We start from the raw sequence: 11530 nt of genomic DNA on the forward strand, positions 1-11530 counted from the left end.
CCCCGTTTGGACTTCTCTGTTGACATCCACCCCTTGGCGCTCATATGACCTTATGCAGTTGCGAGCGCCGTAAAACCTTACTAAAACAAACAACTTAGATAATTAACTAGGAGGCGGGTTTCGACTGTGTCTTTCAGGGTTGAGAGGGATACAACATCAAAACAGGAGGACTAAATTACTCGATAAAAATCCTCCCCGCACGGGAATTGAACCCGTGGCTTCTGAGTCTGACAATGAAACGCCACATCGACACACCACAGAGGCCAGTCTCGCAGGTTACCAACCGAGCTGACGGCGCACCTTTTAATTCCTTAACTTAAGGGACGTAATAATAACAATAATGATAATAAATAGCATTTGTATAACGCATATCCCCGCTCGACCGCAACCCAGGACCTTACGGTTGCGAGTCTGAGAGCCTAACCGCAAGACCACCGACGCCACGTAGTAAAAATTTAAAATAATCGTGAAATAAAATGCCTATAAAAAAAAGAAGGAAAAAAAGGGGGTGGGGGCGGAGGGAGGGGGCGAGCAGAAGGTCTCCCACCTTCCATGTTGATGTCAATGTTGTTTCGTAACGACCCTGTTGGGATGATCTTTTGTTTACCACGAGGAACACTTTCCCCTAAATGCATCGGGAAATTTTCCGTGCGAGGAGAGCAGAAATAATGGTTGCTGTGACATTAACCGCTATGTAGTTGTTGGCGTCGGTGGCCTAGTGGTTATATAAGGCTCTCGGATTCGCAACCGGAAGGGTCGTGGGTTTGAATCCCATCAGGGGCCCGATGTTGAGTCCTTGAAAAAGCACTTTGCACGAATTTAAACCTCACTTCACCCAGTTGGAAATGTTTACCCGGCTATAGACAGCAGTGAAAGATCTTGTTAGTTTGATATCTGCAGCTTGCACTGTATGCTTCTCGGGAAGCCGAGAATGTTCCTGGGTGTTCTCAGAAAATCTGCTGGGGTAATAATAGTTGTAAAGCGCATAGAGCGAGCTGTAGATAGTAGGTATTGGGTGGAGTGGGAGGCGGGGTTAAGGCATGGCCAATGTCATATTATAATATAATATCATGGTTCAGTGAGGATGCTTAAAGCCTGGAAAAATAGAATCAGGAAAAAAACAACTCTTGCGATTCAAAGTTCAACACGTAAATACACACACACACGCGTGCGCACGCGCACGCACACATCTATACACACACGCACATACACACACATACACATACGCAAACATATACACAGTGACACATGCGTGCGCGCACGCACATACACACACACACATACATACATATAAACATTCACACATAAGAACATATAATGTAGATTCTATTTTTAAAATAATATAAATACATGTATGCACGTACATACATAATAGATCTAGAATCTATATACGTGCATGCATATAGCCTATAAAATAATTTTAAAAACATGCATACATACATTGTGGGCAGAGGCCACAGTCAAGCCGGATAACTCGTGATTATCTACTCACCTTTGAATCTTCAACTGAAGTGAAAACCGCCGAGAATACTCCAGAAACATCAGAAGACTTCTTTATAATTAAAGAGTAGAGCGTGCAGCCTATAATCAACACAAACTTTGTGTTTTATGTGCATGCATCCAAAACAACTTTAGCACACACTACTGCCCTCAACAGCATCCTCGTCACCTCACTGAGGAATATGACGAACAGACAGAAGAGCCAACATTTATAGGTCTGCGCGCTCGCTCTCACAACCCCCAAAAAGTCCACGTAAAAAACGCGCTAGAGAATTCGTCAGCAGCAGATGTCGAGAGAAATCATTTCCGATTCCAATAATCTCCCTTGTCGCGGAGACTCTGAGATCAGTTTCTTCTCTCTGTCCCCAAGCCTGAATAACCAGGAGCTGTCCACAGTCCACACTCTCCACAGAAGTGGGGGAAGAGACAGACAGTGTTGTTGCAGCATTGCTATTTCCTTGGTTATAATTAATCTTAAACACTAACACAGCGGTATTTATCTTTGCCGAGATAACAACAAATAACAACTGATAACAACAAATAACAACTGATAACAACAAAATAACGACAAATATCAACACAAACGTGCTCACACAAGGTAATCAATCCAATACAACTTTTAAATAATATTTTCATTGTCACACAAAACTGTAAGACAGGACAACAATAAATGGTAATGACATGATTACATACAACAGGACGTACCGGTACTGAAACTACAGGATTTGTTAGATCTAGGCTATACACATACATTGAATTTATATTTTTTCAATCAATTCATCAATTTAATTTTATTGTCTCAGAATGTCATGTCATGCACGTTGGTGAGGGAAAAAATGAAGAGACAGGAATACGTTTTTTCCAATAAATTACTTTCGATGTGAAGTTAAAAAAGGGGACGCAACTCCGGTCATCGCTAAAGAATATTCTACACCTGGTAGTTGCTCCGGAGTTGTGCACGTAAAGTAGTGGCCTGGTTGACCACATGAATATTGATTTTTGAGGCTGGAATCAAAGTCAAGGTATTTTTGGGTTATCAGTTTTTATTTGTTGTGATCAGTTGTTATTTGTTGTTATCTTGACAAAGATAAATACCCCAACACTGTAGGCTACTTTTGAGACACTGAATGACTTTCCGAAGCTTTCCCCAGAACCGTGTGAATAAAAGAGAATCTAAGAGAGTTTAAAGTCTTAGAACCTCGAAATTCTGTTTGCTAGTCCAGTTTGTAGTCAACAGCGTAAAAGTGACCAATTTTCAACTGTAACGGCCACAAATATCCCCCCCCCCACCCTTAAAAAAAAGCTCATTGACAGAATGTGTTCAACATCTCAGCTGTCCAACTGTGAAGTAAGGTAGGATAACGGTCTTTCAAATCAGTAACGTTATTTCAAAGGCAAAGTCCATCTAAACAAAATAGCTCCACCTCGTGATTAGGGAGTCTTGAAAATTCATTAATTTTTTTAAAGTATAAGATTGCCCTGTGTGAAATCATTGCCAGGGTAGCCAGTGCTGCTGTCTAATAGATTATTATTCTTTGAAACCTCTTTTGTTTTGTTTTGTCCCTTACCCAAAGGGGGATATTAACATGTTCTTATGCACAGTAGAATTGTAAATGGGCTGATTTATGAATATCATGCTCATACTGTACCGGAACAACATAGAGGGAACAGTTGCTTTTTCTTTCCTCATCCTTACTATCGTCTTTGTTCCTCTAGATCTACTTCTTCTGTATGTTTGTCACTCTTGTGAACTGCTATTTCCGGGGTGCCTTGATAGTCGAAGAAGACTTTCTGCTGTTGAGGCTAGAGAGATGAGCAGAGTACGCCTGATTTCCCCGTTTGGACTTCTCTGTTGACATCCACCCCTTGGCGCTCATATGACCTTATGCAGTTGCGAGCGCCGTAAAACCTTACTAAAACAAACAACTTAGATAATTAACTAGGAGGCGGGTTTCGACTGTGTCTTTCAGGGTTGAGAGGGATACAACATCAAAACAGGAGGACTAAATTACTCGATAAAAATCCTCCCCGCACGGGAATTGAACCCGTGGCTTCTGAGTCTGACAATGAAACGCCACATCGACACACCACAGAGGCCAGTCTCGCAGGTTACCAACCGAGCTGACGGCGCACCTTTTAATTCCTTAACTTAAGGGACGTAATAATAACAATAATGATAATAAATAGCATTTGTATAACGCATATCCCCGCTCGACCGCAACCCAGGACCTTACGGTTGCGAGTCTGAGAGCCTAACCGCAAGACCACCGACGCCACGTAGTAAAAAGTTAAAATAATCTGTGAAATAAAATGCCTATAAAAAAAAGAAGGAAAAAAAGGGGGTGGGGGCGGAGGGAGGGGGCGAGCAGAAGGTCTCCCACCTTCCATGTTGATGTCAATGTTGTTTCGTAACGACCCTGTTGGGATGATCTTTTGTTTACCACGAGGAACACTTTCCCCTAAATGCATCGGGAAATTTTCCGTGCGAGGAGAGCAGAAATAATGGTTGCTGTGACATTAACCGCTATGTAGTTGTTGGCGTCGGTGGCCTAGTGGTTATATAAGGCTCTCGGATTCGCAACCGGAAGGGTCGTGGGTTTGAATCCCATCAGGGGCCCGATGTTGAGTCCTTGAAAAAGCACTTTGCACGAATTTAAACCTCACTTCACCCAGTTGGAAATGTTTACCCGGCTATAGACAGCAGTGAAAGATCTTGTTAGTTTGATATCTGCAGCTTGCACTGTATGCTTCTCGGGAAGCCGAGAATGTTCCTGGGTGTTCTCAGAAAATCTGCTGGGGTAATGATAGTTGTAAAGCGCATAGAGCGAGCTGTAGATAGTGGATATGCGTTATTTTAATGCATATTTTTTCATTATTATTATTATTATTATTATTATTATTATTATTATTATTATTATTATTATTACTATTATTATTATTATTACTATTATTATTATTATTATTATTATTATTATTATTATTATTATTATTATTATTATCATTACTACTTAACTACTACTACTACTACTACTACTACTACTACTACTACTACTACTACTACTGCTACTACTACTACTACTACTACTACTACTACTACTACTACTACTACTACTACTACTACTTCTATTTTTAAAAATTCTGCTTTTACACCCTTTCCTGCTCTCTAACATTGACACCCTTTCCTGCTCTCTAACATTGTTCTATCGTCTGCTTTCGTCTCCACATTCTGCCTCCACTCCCTCACCTCCTTTGCCTCCTCCTCTGGGCTCCTGACTCTTTCTGCAGCCTTTCTAATGCTACTCCTTGGTTCCTTCTTATTGCTGTCTTTCAGCCACACCCCTGATCTTAGAGTTTGTAAGATCTACACCTAGCCTTCTCCGATAAGGGCGAAAACGTTAAGAGGTCCCGTGTGCAGGTTGCGCACGTTTAAGATCTCTTGGTGGTCCAAAATCGATAGGAGTAGGTTTCGGCCGCCACCCGAGCAAAATTCAAAATTTCCTACCAACTGAAAATATTTGTGTGTCCCGCGCGCTCATATGACTTTATTATGCAGTTCCGAGCACCGTAAAGGACTTACCTGAAAACAACAACAACAACAACAACGACGACGAAAACAATTTTTACTTTTTTAAAAAGATATATTTGTGCTATCACTTCTTCTCCCAGTTCTGTGAGCTTCCGTCTGTCCACGAAGCTGCCAGCCTGCGTCTCATTGAGCGATTTCCCATAGCGTTGGATCGATACATCGAAGAGTGCGGGCCCTGGAATAAATTGCTTGACGGGTGGAAGGAGAGTGAAGTTTGAGGAGGTAGAAAGTGGACAGACAGACAGACAGACAGACAGACAGACAGACAGACAGACAGACAGACAGACAGACAGACAGACAGACAGACAGACAGACAGACAGACAGACAGAGTAACTAATTGAATATATGAGAGAGAGAGAGAGAGAGAGAGAGAGAGAGAGAGAGAGAGAGAGAGAGAGAGAGAGAGAGAGAGAGGATGAGGGGCGAAAAGGGAATGAGAGAAAAGAAGAGAAAGAGGAGAAAACGAGTGTTGTATTCGAGTTACCAATGAGGGCGAGCGAGAAAGAATGGGAGAGAAAGAGAAACAGTAAAAGAGAGAGAGAGAGAGAGAGAGAGAGAGAGAGAGAGAGAGAGAGAGAGAGAGAGAGAGAGAGAGAGAGAGAGAGAGAGTGAGTGGGTGAGGGGGGGGGGGCAGAGGGATTGAGAGAGAGAGAGGGGGGGGGGGGAGAAAAAAATGAGGGAGGAAAAAGAGTCGTTTCCTTTAGAAAGAATTATGAATTGGGGATAAAAGATTTCACATCCGTCTGCACACGGCAAAGCCTGATGACCAGATGAGTATGATATCGGCAACTGATTTATCTTCAATTTCCTGAAGGCTGAACCGTTAGCCTTTTTAGTGGTTGAGTTGGACGGTCATGATCTTTTCTTTTAAAATATAACCCCCCCCCCCCCCCCCCCCCAAAAAAAAAAAAAAAAAAGTTTTTAAAAAGTTAAAAAATTAATTAATTAAAAAATAAAACCTGATGGCAACAATCAAACAAATAAGACCCCCAACACGAAAATCGACAACGCTGTAGCGCGCCTCATTTAAAAAAAAAACTTAAAATGAAGTAAAAATTTGATGAAAGCACTCAAACGAAGAATCAATGAGACAGAAAGAACTAGATCTAGATTCTAGAAGTTGTTTTTTTTTTGTTTTTGTTTGTTTTGTTTTGTTTTTTTTTGGGGGGAGAAAAAAAAGAAAGGGGGTGGGCACACAAATAGTTTGAAGTAAGAGATGGAACTACTTTTTGAAAATTCAGTTTATGTTGCGTATATAACGTCTGTAAAATAGCCAAATAACTTCATGGTTGAAGAGAAGAGAGTGCCGTTCTCGTTTCTGTTTGCTTTTCCCCATGTCTCGTGATTTCGTTAATTTGTCTGTGGTTGTTTTGTTTTGTTTGTTGTTGTTTTTATTGTTGTGCTGTTGATGTTATCATCCAGCAACAGCTTGGCCCTCGGCCTTCATTCTGTCCAATGCCATGAAGTGATAAGCCGTACAGGACGTGTGCTGCAGTTGCTGTAATGTTCCATAGAGTAGAGTGTGTTGTCAATGTCATGTCTCGGTGGGAGAAATGTAGCTCTGATGTCATTTAGGGCTGTGCATGTGATAATCCAGTCTCATATATGCATAGTCACACAAAGAACAAGCTGTGGGGGAATCCTGGTTTTATTCAGTTCAATTAGTAGTAGAGCTGTTTTTTCTCTGTAAGTGGTTGACATTGTCATTTCGTTTTGTTGTGGTCATAATTATTATGTTTGGAAATTGCTCTGAATGTCTTTCCCAAGACCCATCTGTTCACCCAGTCTTGTTTTTATTTTTTGTTTTGTTTGTTTTTTGTTGTTTGTTGTTGTTGTTTTTTGGTTTCTTTTAATGATTTGATTTGCTGTGCTGTATAAAGTTGGAGTGTTGGGCTGTTCCTGTCTAGATCCCTCTTTGGCGAGTGTGTCTACTCTGTCATTCCCAGGTGTGTTCGAGTGTCCCGGAATCCACTGCATCACCAGGTGGACACCACATGATGTTACCAGGTGGTGGGAGCCAAACAGTATAAATGTCAAATCCTGGTTTAGATGATGGTCATTTTTTACCGCTTGAAATTGACTGATAGTGAGCCAGTGAAAATCACAATATTTTGTGTTTTATTCGGATGAGTTTCAAAAACTGTTCGGAGGTGGTACAATTCTGTTTCAATTACCATAATTTCTGCATCATAGTTGCAGTCTGCTGTTGCTTTGTCAAGTACGGTTTTACGGCGCGTGGTGGAATCAGGCTCTCGTCAAAATACTCGAAGCGAAGAAACTTGCATTTTTCCGCAGGTTTGTGAATTTTTATCAAATTTTAGTTTTTTGGCTCAACACCTTTCATGCCTATTAAAAAACTCATTTCTGTGTGAATTTTTCTGAAAAACGTTTATCAAAGGCACAAAAAATGTAAATGTTCAGTTACCACGGACTCTTAAGCTAAGGAAATAACTCATCTTTGGCGGCCATTTTCTCACTAGCATTACCTCTGAAAACAGTGACCCCCACCTCATTCATTCGCAAATATCTCCACTTGTATTCAAGATAAATTGATGTTTTCTTCATCTAAATAAAGGCAAGTGAACAAGCTTTAAGATGTAACCAATAACTCTACATGCCCAAAAATTGACGAGCGCCTGATTCCACCACGAAATAGCAGCAGTTCCCCTTATGTTGTTCCGGCACTGTATGAGCATGGCATTGATAAATCAGCCCATTTACAATTCTACAGTGCATATGAACATGTCAATATCCCCCCTTTCATCAAAGCCGGTGCCTTGCCGACTGGCGTGGGCGATCATGGACCTCCACTTCACCCTGTCCTTCGCTGCAGCAATGGTGTCTGTTGTTCTTGCTGCTCCCAACCATGTTGTCATCTTGTCCAGTATCTTTTCCCTCTGTCTGCCTCTGCCTCTCTTTCCATCAAACTTTCCTGTTGTGACAATATTCTCTAATGCTTCTTTCCGCATTGTGTGTCCGAAAAAATTTGCCTGTCGTTTTCTTATATTCGTGATAAGTTGTTTTCTATAATTTGCTTCAACCAGGACTTCTTCATTTGTTTTTCTAGCTGTCCATGGGATGCGTAGCATGCGTCTTATGAACCACAACTCTGTCGCTACAAATGTTCTTTCCAGCTGTTTATTGATTGTCCACGCTTCGCACCCGTATAATAGGATTGGCTCGATGTAACTTTTCAGTACTCTTTTCCTCGTCTCCAGTGACAGATTGATGTTTGTTAATATCTGTTTCATCTTGTGGAAGGTTGCTTTTGCTTGGCAAATGCGGCTTTTAATTTCGGTGTGACATCTACCATCTGATGATATAATGGTCCCCAAATATTTAAAATGTTGTACTTGCTTGAGGGTGGTATCGTTGACTTTGATATTGCATGGTGGGATTGGGGTTTTTGTGCCTATCACCATTATTTCGGTTTTCTTGATGTTTAGGCTTAAGCCCATGTTGTCACTCTCTTGTACGATGACATTTAATAGATTCTGCAGGTGTTCATCATCTTCTGCTATAAGGACTGTGTCGTCTGCATATCTTAAATTGTTTATAATATGTCCCCCTATCGAGATACCAGGCATTTCTTCTATGTGTCTCATGGTATTTTCACTATATTCCCCCCTTTGGGAATGGCCTAAAGACACGCCAGTCAGTACCACTGACTTGGTTGGGGGGGGGGGGGTCATATTTGCTGCAGTTGTTTTGTTTAAGCAAGAGTTTTAGGGCACTTGAAACACAATTAAGTCATACAAGTGCCAAATATTAAGATGCATTACAAGAGAGTAACGAACACAAAAAGGAAGGAGATATAAGGACGATAGATGTTTGTTAGTTGTTTGGTAAGTGTTTTGTTCACGGCACTCGCGACTGCATAAAGTCATATTGGACATATTAAACATTTTCAGTTTGGTAAGAATTAATTGTAAATTTTGCCCGGGTGGCGACCGAAGCCTACTTTTATAGATTTAGGACCAACAAGGGATCTTTAACGTGCACAACTTGCAAACAGGACCTCCGAGATTTGTCGCCCTTATCCGAGAAGGCTATGTGTTAAATCTAACCTACCCTAAAAACAGGGGTGTGGTTGAAAGACAACAATAAGAAGGGGCCAAGGCGTAGCAGTAGAAAGACTAGAAAGAGAGTCAGGTACCCAGAGGAGGGGGCAAAGGGGGTAGGGGCAGAAAGAGGAGACGAAAGAAGACGACAGAATAATATTATGGTTTGAGAGCAGCGAAGGAGGTGATAAGAGAACATTTTAGAAATTTTCCGTCGCTGTCAGGTTTCGAAACCGGGTCCTATTGAATGAGAAGCGAGCACCGTAGTCTCTAGACCACGAAAGCCCCCGATAGATGTTTGAAAGGAAAGAAGAGGCAAACCCTACCAGAGAACCCGCCAACCACTCACGTTATGGGTTTAAGTCGTCTCAAACACAAACATTTTTTTTACAAGAAATGCTCTCGGGGCCAGCTCATTATAGCAGCGTACAACGTGGAAATGTATGAGAGGAAAAGAACAAAAAATACTAATAGATTAGTATGCTGTACATACGGGTACTCTCATGTATTATTTAGGAGTGCGTACAGTTTGCCAGTACGTTCACAACCACAATTTCATCTAGTCCTCGATTCTCTCTCTCTCTCTCTCTCTCTCTCTCTCTCTCTCTCTCTCTCTCTCTCTCTCTCTCTCTCTCTCTCTCTCACTCACTCTCTCTCACTCTTTTTCATTCTCTCTCTCTCCCCATCCTTCTCTCCACACTCTCAACATTTCATTCCATCTTCGGGATTATTCTCGGGTGTCGCTTTTCCACCTCCGAGAGAGTTCAATAACTCCCAACTAGCCGGTAGAGCTGAGCGAAGAATCGATTCCAGAACCGATTCCTACGATCAAGGTTACGGAAGAAAAGTCTCAACTCCTTTTTACGTAAACCAACAGTTACAAGTTACTTTTGTCATAAATTATTTTTTTTAAAGAATTTATTTTTAAAAAATATGTGTTAATGCTTCGAGTGTTCCTAAATCAAGGTTGTCCTAAATCCTGAAAATGTTTGGAGCCAACCAGGTAACCACCGGAAGAAATCACGACATCATTAGAAAGTAATTGGGTTCGGAGTCCATTCCTTCGATTCCTTGCGTTCAATGATCGGGAACCTAGCCGCCCAGCACTACTTAGCCGGAGCCTCAGAGTGTCTGTCAATAATCCAGATCCCAGACGGACATTAGCATTCTCCCTGCCTCAGATGAGAAGGGTGTCAGCTTCGCAGTTGAACAAAAGCACGAATTTAAACAAAGGCCTAGAGGTGGTAAATTGCAAATTTTACGAGTACCAAGGATTTCCATATGCAAGTTGCGCACGTTAAAGATCCCTTAGTGGTCTAAAATCGATAAGAGTGGGCTTCGGCCGCCACCGGGCAAAATTCAAAATTTCCTACCAACTGAAAATATTAGGTGTGTCCCGAGCGCTCATATGACCTTATGCAGTTGCGAGCGCCGTAAAACACTTACCAAAGAAAAAAGAAACCAAGGGTTTTCTCTTTTACCCATTGGTGAGTATATTAAGACCCTGCAGAATTCGGGACCCATTGAATGATAGGCAAACACTCTAATTTCTACACCATGTAGAGAGGAAAAGAACAAAATACACTACTACTAATAATAATAGATAGCATTTGTATAGCGCATATCCCCGCTCAGCAGCAGGCTCTATGCGCTTTACACTATATTATCAAAGATAGTACAGCCTACGGTAAGATGTCGCAGTGGCCCAATTTTGTGAGGCACGTGGACCCCTAGCGCCACTAGCGGCGAGCGTGCGACAGTATGTAAACAAGTACGGCGAGAGACTCGCAACGCTCATGCTGTCGGCATTGCTGGCCAGTTTTGTTCAGCGATCGGCCGTTCTAATTTCAGAGGAAAAACTAAATAATTGTCTTTCCTCAGATTCCCATAGAACGAAAAATGGAAAGACAATGTGAAATTGATTTTTTAATCTAGAGTCTAGATTAGAGCTAAACTAGAGAGATCAGAGTCCAGCCTGTAAGCTTTGTTTAGTCTCTGCATCATGCATCCTTGACTATGATCAATGCTTTGTACTCTGTACTTTGTTGTGTGTGGGTCCATTCCAATAGGTGTAGAACTAGATTCTAGATGCAAATGTTCTATAGATCTATATGTTTTCTGTGTTGTAGGTTATTATGTAATTTGTTCTTTAGCACAACACAGAGATATCAGTATTTTGCATATTAATTTGTAACTTTTTATGACGTATGGGCCATTGGCCTCGAAAGTCAATAAAAATCTAATTCAATTCAATTCTCTCACCACACATACTCATACGCACCTGTACGCACGCACGCACGCATGCACGCACGCACGCACGCTCGCACACACACACACACACACACACACACACATACACACACACACACACACACACACACG

General features: G+C 41.5%; 1 protein-coding gene across 1 annotated transcript in view; it reads right to left on the minus strand.

Annotated features, from left to right (window-relative positions):
• Nucleotides 1-1848, minus strand: part of LOC101846773 (4-aminobutyrate aminotransferase, mitochondrial) — a gene marked incomplete in the record, with an annotated part of 33014 nt that extends 31166 nt beyond the window's left edge. Inside the window, 1 exon segment of the mRNA XM_013088944.2 lies at nt 1493-1848.
• Between the last annotated feature and the right edge of the window lie 9682 nt (nt 1849-11530).

This window comes from Aplysia californica, unplaced genomic scaffold (genome assembly GCF_000002075.1).
Source record: "Aplysia californica isolate F4 #8 unplaced genomic scaffold, AplCal3.0 scaffold00840, whole genome shotgun sequence".
In the NCBI taxonomy this organism is placed as follows: domain Eukaryota; kingdom Metazoa; phylum Mollusca; class Gastropoda; order Aplysiida; family Aplysiidae; genus Aplysia; species Aplysia californica.